Source organism: Magnolia sinica, chromosome 9 (genome assembly GCF_029962835.1).
Source record: "Magnolia sinica isolate HGM2019 chromosome 9, MsV1, whole genome shotgun sequence".
In the NCBI taxonomy this organism is placed as follows: Eukaryota; Viridiplantae; Streptophyta; class Magnoliopsida; order Magnoliales; family Magnoliaceae; genus Magnolia; species Magnolia sinica.
Window position 1 is genome coordinate 7557448 of NC_080581.1, and position 9956 is coordinate 7567403.

The 9956-nt window shown below is 41.9% G+C and overlaps 1 long non-coding RNA gene across 1 annotated transcript; it reads right to left on the reverse strand.

Annotated features, from left to right (window-relative positions):
* Positions 1–500: 500 nt before the first annotated feature.
* LOC131256797 (uncharacterized) lies at positions 501–7932 on the reverse strand. Its single transcript, XR_009176956.1, has 3 exons — positions 7707–7932; positions 1808–2250; positions 501–1383 (listed from the first exon to the last, which is right to left on the reverse strand). It is a non-coding gene; the product is annotated as an uncharacterized LOC131256797 (long non-coding RNA).
* Between the last annotated feature and the right edge of the window lie 2024 nt (positions 7933–9956).

The window sequence follows — 9956 nt, forward strand, 5'->3', positions numbered from 1 at the left end:
ATCTAGACCGTTCCTCTGGTGGGACCCAGCAATGATGGGCCGCACCACGAGTATTCACGTTATCAGATGATCCTAGATTTTCAAGTGGTATCTTACAAACAGAGCATGATCGACATTCAATGGTGAAGAAGTGAGATAATCCAGTGACAAGCTTTTGTGGGCATGATTCTTCCAAGACATGTCCCACCAGATGAACAGTATGGATAACTGAAAGGTGGGGCCCACTAAATAAAAAAACTGACAAATTGGGTATTCATGGTAATCAAGCAGAGGGAAACCCAATACAGTTCAAATAAAATGATTTTCAAATACCAGTTTCAAAATGGATACTGGGATTCCTACCCACCATCAGTGGCAGGTTGCTGCATAACACAGCAGGCCAATACCTCAAAACCAACGGCAGCCCACTCATCACCACAATCATCTGTGATCCAACGGCTATGAATTGCATATACACCACAAGTTAGGTGTATAGACTACACAAGAACAAGAAAAGCAGATAAAAGAATTAAACATTTCCACGAAAACACCATCATCATTCATCCATAGATACATTTTGATAGCTCTAAAACAAACCAAACTCAAATCCCCTCCCTTACCTTTCACTCCTCTTCGTGGGTCATGTCCCCACATTGATCATAACGAGGCCCCTATCTACATCTTTTACTTTTTTTACCACCATCTGCCACAAATTCCAAATCCTCCCATCCAACGGTCATTGAACCTTGGATAATACCATTGGCATATTCCGTCCAAGGTCCAATCAATGCCTTCGCCACCCCACCCATCCATCGCAGTCTCTCACATCTTGTACGGAATGCTGCTCTTTAAGATGGGATAAAAGACCCACAAAGTGTTGATTAGTACAATCGAAGCATTCCTCTGTCTAGGTGGATTCTATTATAATAGTCCAAGCAAATAGACTGTAGAACTTGAACCCGCTTGGCAAGTCCCTTGGGTGCATATGGATGGGTTTTGGAGGCATTGAAGTAATGCAGCCAAACATCTAGGTAGATACTGGTCGGGGATGCGGAAGCAGTTAGTGACTGAAAGAACATGGAGAGCGCGTCGGCATAGGATCCCCGAGAACTCAAATAGACAGCAATTGCAGCTAAGGGATTAGTTGGAAGCCACCCAAATCACCTTGTGGCCACCGCCAATCTTCGTATGGTGTCTCCCAAGAAAATAGCCTTCTTTCATCTGGAAAAATGTGTATTATCCAGCTGACGTGTGCTCTTCCTGGGGCATGTGGAAGGCGTATGGTGTGAGGCTGACAGATGATTATGATTCAGTGGGTGCTGCTGCTTTGAGCTGAATGTCTGAGATCTTTTGTTGCATCGTTGGATGTCCCACCCGTTGATCTCTAATATCACTGAACGGTGCCTGAAAAAGAAAAGAAAAGAAAAGAAAGCTTTGAAATGAGGTGAAGCGTTGAGAGCTTCGCATGATTGACGGTGATGAATGCTACCCCATGCCATACATGCTAACATGGCATGAGTGTAAGAGATCATAACCATTCATCACGTTGTCCCAACCATTTATGGGGCTGGCTCACAAATGAGGGCCACACCTGTACGGCTGTATGTCAAATGGGCAGTGTTGAAAGTCCCTGTCTAGCCAGCCATATTTTTTATTTTTTATTTTCACATTCGCCTAATGCATTTGCCTAATTTCAGTCTGGGGCATAGCAACGGTGGGGCCCACCCGACGAACAGAACAGATCTCCAGCATATATGCACCACACTAGCACATGGATCTCTGGGGTTTAGCAACTACAGAACTAACCTTTAATTAAGGAGAGGCATACCTGCTGTAGGAAATGTGAAAGGCGCGTCATTGCGTCATTCCTCTCAAGAATCGTTGGATGAAGCCATTTCCTGCCTCTGTTTGGTCCATCGTCATTCCTGCAAAGAAATGGCTTCTCAAATATGGCAGTGCCCAGAATGTATGTAATTCAAACAAACTAGCAATGTGGGCATTTGAACGTAAGCCGAATGCATCAACCATCTTTCTCCATCCCAGTTCAAACTCCTCAGTCTCTAGCCTATAAATCCTATAGAATTCCACCTTCCATTCATCATAATGGGGCCCGACTCTGCATAACCAATCAAAGAACTTCACATCTATGAGTTGAACAGAGAATGCGTGTTTTGTGTTTGACATTTCAGCAGCAACCGCTTCTTTAAGACGTAGATCATGGTCGGTGACAATAGTTTGGGGAACCTTTCCATCCATGAAGTACAAAAATGTCTGCAATACAAATATAGTTAGTCATGTTAGGACTTTGAAGAAAGAAGAGAAACTTCGTGAGACTCACAAACACTAAATATATACTGCTACATGTGCTACTTGTATTTTGAACATCTGAACCATCAGATATAACCCACCATATACATACTCTCAACAAAACACCAGGCTAGATGGCCTATGTTTTAACTGAAGATATGGTCCTTAATAAAGTGGCAGCAGAGCAGTATTTATGTAGCCGACCCCAATCAGTTATGATAAGGCATAGATGGTGATGATGATGATATAGCCTCATTAGGTGGGTCATACATGAAAAACATTGACAATGATCAACTTTAAATATACATATGTGGCCCGCCTGATGAGTAGACCAGCCTACTTTTGGGCCAGGTCTACACAATGGATCACACCTGATGCATGGTTTGGATGTGCTAGGTTGGCACATGTGGCTATGCGTAGAGGTGCCTATCAGCTTGGGAAAACTACGGAGAAGAGATGCCATGAAGGATTGATATAGCATTTACCTTCAAAGCCCAAGAAAAGAAACAAACTTTTCCATTACATGGAATGGCACATCCAAAAAAAGAAGCATTATCATGGTTGTTCAAACCAGTGTTCGAAGTATCGGTATCGCTACAAGTTTTGCTGGCCAGGGATACGGAAATAATATCGATATCGCCGACAATATCGCTGATAACTAGAAATGTGGGGGAACATGAGAAAAATGGTGGAATTTTCGGTGAAACTTCCGGATATGTTAAAATGTACATATTTGTATATTTAAAAATAATAATTAAAAAAATTGCAAAAAGAATGCATACATAACAAGCTTCCATTTAATGAGGCCTAAAGAGCATGTGCCATTGTAAGAAAATATTGGTGATGCATCGGTGATATTGATGCATTGGCAATACAAGCGACACCTAGAGTTTACATAGTTGAAAATATTTGCAATTATATTTGCAATATTGATACGTTGGCGATACTTAGCGATACATTGCTAATACCTGGAATTTCTGATACTACCAGCGTTATCGGTATAGCTACCGGTGTTATCAGTATCGCTAAGTTAGAGATAAAGATAATATCAGAGATATTTCGATAATATCGAATATAATTCGAACACTAGTTCAAACCAATCCATATTCCTAGTGGCATCTCTTAGGCATCCAAACGGAGAGTTGTGTCGAACAAAAACATATCACTGTAAACCTTGTATGAGAAAACGGATGATGCATAGGACCAAGCAATGTGCCCCAACCTATTGTTTCTGTCGATCTTGAATTCATACTTGAAGTTGGGATCCACAGCCTTCCTGTTCTTACAGAGTCTAAGCAGCACTGTGGCATTGTTTTCTCAATCAAGACTCCCAATAGATTGTAGCAAGTTCCTCACATCCTTTTCAGTAAAAGTCAAATAACCTGGTTCATCTCCAACAGCCTCATCATCTGCCGCACAGAGACACCAGCTTTTACAAATCTGCAGATGCAGGTTTTATCAGTATAGGATATGGTGCGATTGGCAGGAAGGAAGCACACTTCACTGGGGTCTAATAGTTCATGATTGTGATTGTTGCTAAAGCCAGAAATGCCCCATTCTTGGGCATTTGAGTCCATCCCCACATAAATTCTCATATATGCCTTACACTTGCAATGCCACATTTTGCGATTCCTCTTCTTATTGGTCTTGTTGGAGGCCTTTGCAGCGCATTGTTGCACAGTAGCAAACAAAAAACTGTTTAAAAATACCCCGGCCCATGCCCTCTTTCCCAACAGTGCACTGGCGTCGGATTGAGAAGCCCCACCGCTTTGCAAAATTAACATAAAATTCATAAGCAGCATCATCGGAAATGAATTTTTGGCCTACTAAAGGAACCCCATCACAGTCAGATGTTTGCAATGACAACTTCGCATCTCCAGGTGTTCCCATTTTAATGGTGGGATTTCCATTGTTCTCAATGGTTGGGATCATTGCAACAGCTAGCCCTCCAATACTGGACAGAAGGGATTGCATCGATTGCCTCGTCTCCTCACTTGTTCCCATTGTAGACAAAACATTTTTGGGGTTCTCTATTGCTAACAGTCTCTTTGGACAATCCTTCCATATTCAATAGGAAGGATTGCATTGACCTGTATGCCATATTCAGGAACTGAGATAGCAATCAAGTACAAATTACTATGTAATGGAGTTTTTCTAAGCCAGCACTCATGGAAGAGGATTGGCTGGTGTACTACACACCACCCACCTGGCTGGTGTGCTGACGTCACCAAATTCTGTGGGTCCACCATGAGGTATGTGTTATATCCAAACCGTCCATCCATTTGGTGAGCTCGTGGCAAGGTTTGAACCGAAAAATAAGAGAGATCCAAAGATCAAGTGGACCACACAGCAAAAAGGAGCGGGAGATTGAACGTCTACCATTGACACAGTTATAGGGGTCACAGAAGGTTTGGATCAACATGATATTTGTTTTTTCTCTTCATCCAGGTCTGCGTGATCTTATGAACAGATTGGATTGAAAATAAACGTTATGGTGGGCCATACAAATGTTTTAACTAGAGTTGGGCATGGGAAGACTCGACTCGGCAAACTCGACTTGTCCAACTCATTTAGACCCAACCCAACTCGATCCGAACCAAGTTGACTTCGTCCAATCTAAACTCAAACCGAGTTGAGTTCGGGTCACCCAGTAACTCGACTTAGATAGCCAAGCTCTCTAACTCTACTTTCCCTCATCTTATTACTCACTGGTGATACTCCTATGTTCCCTCGAGTGCATTAATTTCTAATACTATCCTTCCTCATCTTGTCACTCATCTATCTCAATGTCCTTATGTCACCTACACTCGTTGTATCAATATGTGATTCCTTGAATACCCAACATTTTGTTCCATGAAGTGTGATTAGTCATATGGCCATCCCATAAAATTTCCCCTTCAATTTGACTGGTATGCAATGACAGGAACATCTCCAATTCATCCACCCAGCTCCAATTCTGAGCAATATCCTTCTCAATCTCTCTGTTCTCACGAACTATCAACCCATGATGTAAAAGTGGTCAACATCTTAATTAGTTCCTCATTACTGCTGCTATGATTGCCTAAACTGCATTCCATAGTCTGTTTTAGTCTGAGTGATTTTAAAACATTTAGATTTAAAAGCACTTTTCCATAGTTCTAGACTTGCGATTACTCTGTCCTGTCAATTAAAACTATATCATTTTTTAGCTATGATTGGTAAAACATCACATCCAGTCAGGTCAAGATGGAGCATAACTGGAATTTCTCACTGCTAGAGCAATCTTAACCAATTTTTCAGTATTGTCCAAAACAGGTACATATCGCCCAATGCATACCGGTATTGCCTATAAACGATACATCTGTATTGTCCCGTAAAGGTCCGAAACAGACTGATACAGAGACGATACAAGCTGTATCAATGGTGATCGACATTATACCCGATATGCCGATTTAAAACCTTGATCTTAACCATCTAATTTTTCTCATTAAGTTTAAATCATAACCATTTTACTTTTAAATGTCCTATCTTAATTTATGTTTTGTTGACCTTGCCTTTTACCAAAACTTCCTGTACTTCTCCGATTTTTCCTGAATTGTGGATGGTTGCCTCACTGAATAATTCCTGAATATGAACCTTGAAACAATGCCCACCACATGCTTTTTTAGGTATTGGTTAGTTGCCTTAAGTAAGATACTTCAGAAAAAATATGCTACTTTTAGCATGTGAGTTTCCGAAAGCAATAAGAAGTGATTATAGATAACTAGTCTAAAATATACTGGGAAAAGAACTGGGTATGACAAAGGAACAGGTTGGGTCTGTTTGTAGGTGGTCCAAACCTGACCCATTAAAAAGTCAGGTTCAGGACAGGTCAGATCGACATGAGAGGTTCCAGATTGGACCCGTCTGAAAGTTGGCGGCCTGTGTTGAAATAGACCCAATCCAATGGATCCAGATACCAGTTGGGTCCAGTGACATGACTCATTTGGACCCCCATGTGCATGGGACACTTGAGCTGTGCATGAGGTGGCCCACACCTTGTAGATATTTTAGACTCCTAGCACAAAAGTAGGCCAATCTATTAAACAAGCAGGCCACAACTTTATGAAAACAGAAGATGGTCTATGGAGGGAATTGATAAAGATGGACTTTCAATTCCCAAAATTGGAAAATGGGTGTGTGCAAATAAACATGGACAGGCGTAAACAGTGTCCACATTCAATACGTTTGGATGGATGGCATATAAACATCACGGTGGGTCATAGGAAGGTTTCAATGATAGGCATTTCCATCTCCATTGTTTCTAGTGGTGTGGCCCACTCAAGTTATGGATCTACCTCATTGTTGGGCTCATGTCCTAACTCTTAACATGATTTTGCAAAACTGATGGGTGGAGCGTATGCCACACAGACATTGCGGTAGGCCTCACAGAGCTTAAGCTTACAAAGACTCCATGCAAACGGTGTAAACAAGAAATTCACATCAAATATGGATGCAGATTCTGTGGATCCGTAACTGTGGAGCCCACCTTGATGTATTTGTTTATCCATGCCACCCATCCGTTTAGCCTGCTCATTTAAGGTCACGAGCCCAAAAATGAAGTAGATCCAAAGCTCAAGTAGACCACACCACAGGAAACAGTGGTGATTGAATGCCTACCCTAGAAACATTCCTAGGACCCACTGTAATGTTTATATGCCATCAAACCTATTGATAAGGTCAAACACACCCGGATGAAGCAATAGTATAAATATCAGCTTGATCCAAAACTTGTGGCCCCCAAGAAGTTTTTAATGGTGGCCGTTCCATCACCACTGTTTCCTGTGGTGTGGTACACCTGAGATTTGGATGTGCTTCATTAAAATGAGCTGGCAAAACGGATGGACAGTGTGCATATAAAGCAAATATATCATGGTGGGCCCCATAGTCACGGATCCAGCGATCCGCGTCCGTCAAATCCAGTTCGCTACCATTCGCGTACAGCCCTCTTGGTGAGTGGATCAACCTCATTCCTACACGTGTACGATTGCATGGTGGGGCCCACATTATGCAAGACTCAAATATACCATGCACCACATGTAAAAAGTACGGTGCAGTGCTCACGTTGGGGAAGATATTTGGGGGCACAGTCCATCTACGGCGGGGTCAATCAGATAAACGGTCCGGATGGCCAAGCCATGGGCCCCACTTGTGCGAACTGACGGTCCCACAATCAAGACAAATCACAGCATAAAACAATCCAAATACGGAAAATTCAGTTCATTACAGCAGAAATCTATTCCTCAATCCGACGTTTTTTAAAATGAAATTACAAAAAATGCCATCCGTAACCTACATTTCTTCATCCACAGTAACAAAATTCTGCAAACCCTAGAAACCCTACCGAAACAGAAGTAGACAACGACACGAAGAGATGTCAAATGGAATAGTTTCGGAAATACCTCCGATACCGAAACGCCCAAAACTCGAAACGTTTTCTGGCAGGCACACGAGCCGACATTTCCGATACGTAACGTTTCGGTGGGGGGCGAACGAAGAATATCGGAGCAGCTTTGCTACAGAGATTCTACCTTTCACCTGGGGTGAATCTATGCGAGTGGTGTCACCGGTGGAGAAATCATCACTCCAGAGTGAAAAGACTGGGATTACCCCTGGGAGCTTTGGATTTCGTGCCTTCCGTGGAGGGTATTTGTGTGGTTATTGAGAAAAAGCTCGGGTATTAATGTCTTTTTAAGAGGAGGAACGTGGATTGCGTCGTACCCGTGCCCGTCTCTGGATCTGTGGGCTCCGACTATCTGTTTATCCACGCCGTCCATCCCTTTTTATTTTGTCATTTTAAAGAGTTGATAGATGTGGATGCAAAATCTGGCCCATTCTTTTTAGAACGTCGAGTGTATCTGCACGGGAAGAAGATAAAGGAGACCACTAACAGGAAAACAATAGTGATTGGACATCCACCGTTAAAATCCTCCTAAGGCCCGTTGTAGTGTTTATTTGACATCCAATCTGTTGATTAGGTCATACAGACATAGATGAAGGGAAAAAACAAAGATCAGCTTGATCCAAAACTTTATAGTCCCCAAAAGTTTTTAATGGTCAAGGCTTATTCAAAACCATTTCCTATAATGTGGTCCACTTGAGATCGGGATATAACTAATTTAAAATAGATGGACGGCATGGATGAAACACATACATCATGGTGGGGCCCACAAAGCACCGACCATCAGCCATTGGTGGGGCTCATAGAGCAATGACACTTGAAACACATAGCCAATCCATTTCCTATCTATTTATCCACGCCGTCCATCCATTTTTCTCATATCATTTTAGGGTATAAGGTAATGGCCATTAATTAGATAGTTAGGATGGATTATCAGTGCCATTTTAGAAATATGTTCCATTAATGCATCCATTTGATAGCTATTAATTAGATGGTTATGATTGATTATTAGTATTTGCTCCATTTATGATGGGACCCACAATTTGGGTGGTTGACAGCTAGCGGTGGGCATCGAGCCGAGGTGGGCCAAGCTCGGCTTGGCTTGTCCATGATGTACTCGAGTTCGAGTTCGAGCTTGAGCTCGGCCTCGAGCTCAACATTGAAGCTTGGCTTGTTTGTCAAAGCTGTCGAGTCGAGTTCGAGTCGAGCTAGTGGTTCGAGTCGAGTCGAGCTCGAGCTTGTTGGGTGAGAGAGTAATGGATTTTGTTCTTAATCCTCCTCCATTGATGTAAATTTTAAAAATCTTAGGAGAATCAAAGCAAAACCCAATGAAAAAAATCAAATAAAGCTTCAAATCGAATGAGGAAACCTGTAAGAACCGATCTGTTCTTGATCTTCTTCCTCTAGTAGAAATCCAAGTACTAAAAAAGAAACAGAACAGAACACATCAGAAATCCAAGTAAAGAGTTCTAGCCAATTAGATCATTGGATTTCTTTGAAGCTCTAACAAATCTGAGAAGAACCCATCTCGGATTTCTTGGGTTTCTCACCTAAGAAGTAGATCTCAAGATATTGAAATCATACTATTGTGTAGCTGAAATGAAAACTGGTGGTGGAGATCTGGGCGGGTGTGCGGCTGGTAGCGGGTAGAGAAAGAGAAGAAAGGGAAAGGGAAAGGGGGTGCGTATGGTCAGGTAGAGACTCTAGGGTTTGTTTTCTTCTTCTTTTTTTTAAAAAATTTTTTTTTTTTAAAATTATTTTTTAAATAAAGTTAAAACTTATATTAATATAATATATATAATATATAATATTTAATATATTTATTAATCGAGTCGAGTCGAGCTCGAGTTCGAGCTTCGAGTCCAGTCGAGTTCGAGTCGAGTCAAGTTGAGTTGGAGTCGAGTCGAGTTGAAATGCCCCCTGGTCAAACTCGCTTTGAAGTCAACTCGAGCTTCAAATAATTAGCTTGGCTCGGCTCGAATTGGCCATTCAAGCTGAGCCAATTCGAGCTGACTCGAGCCGAGTGGAGCGAGTTTTTCGAGCTAGCTCGACCGGTGAACAGCCCTACTGACAGCCGTATAGATCAGTGCCATGATGTGATGAGGACGAGTCACCGTCACTTAATTTAAATGGTGCACCCATTATGTTTGTTGTGCACCATTTAGAAAAATGGTGATGATAATTCAAACATATAGATGACATAGTTATACAGAAATCTAGACCGTCCAGATCTTTGACACACATGTGGATG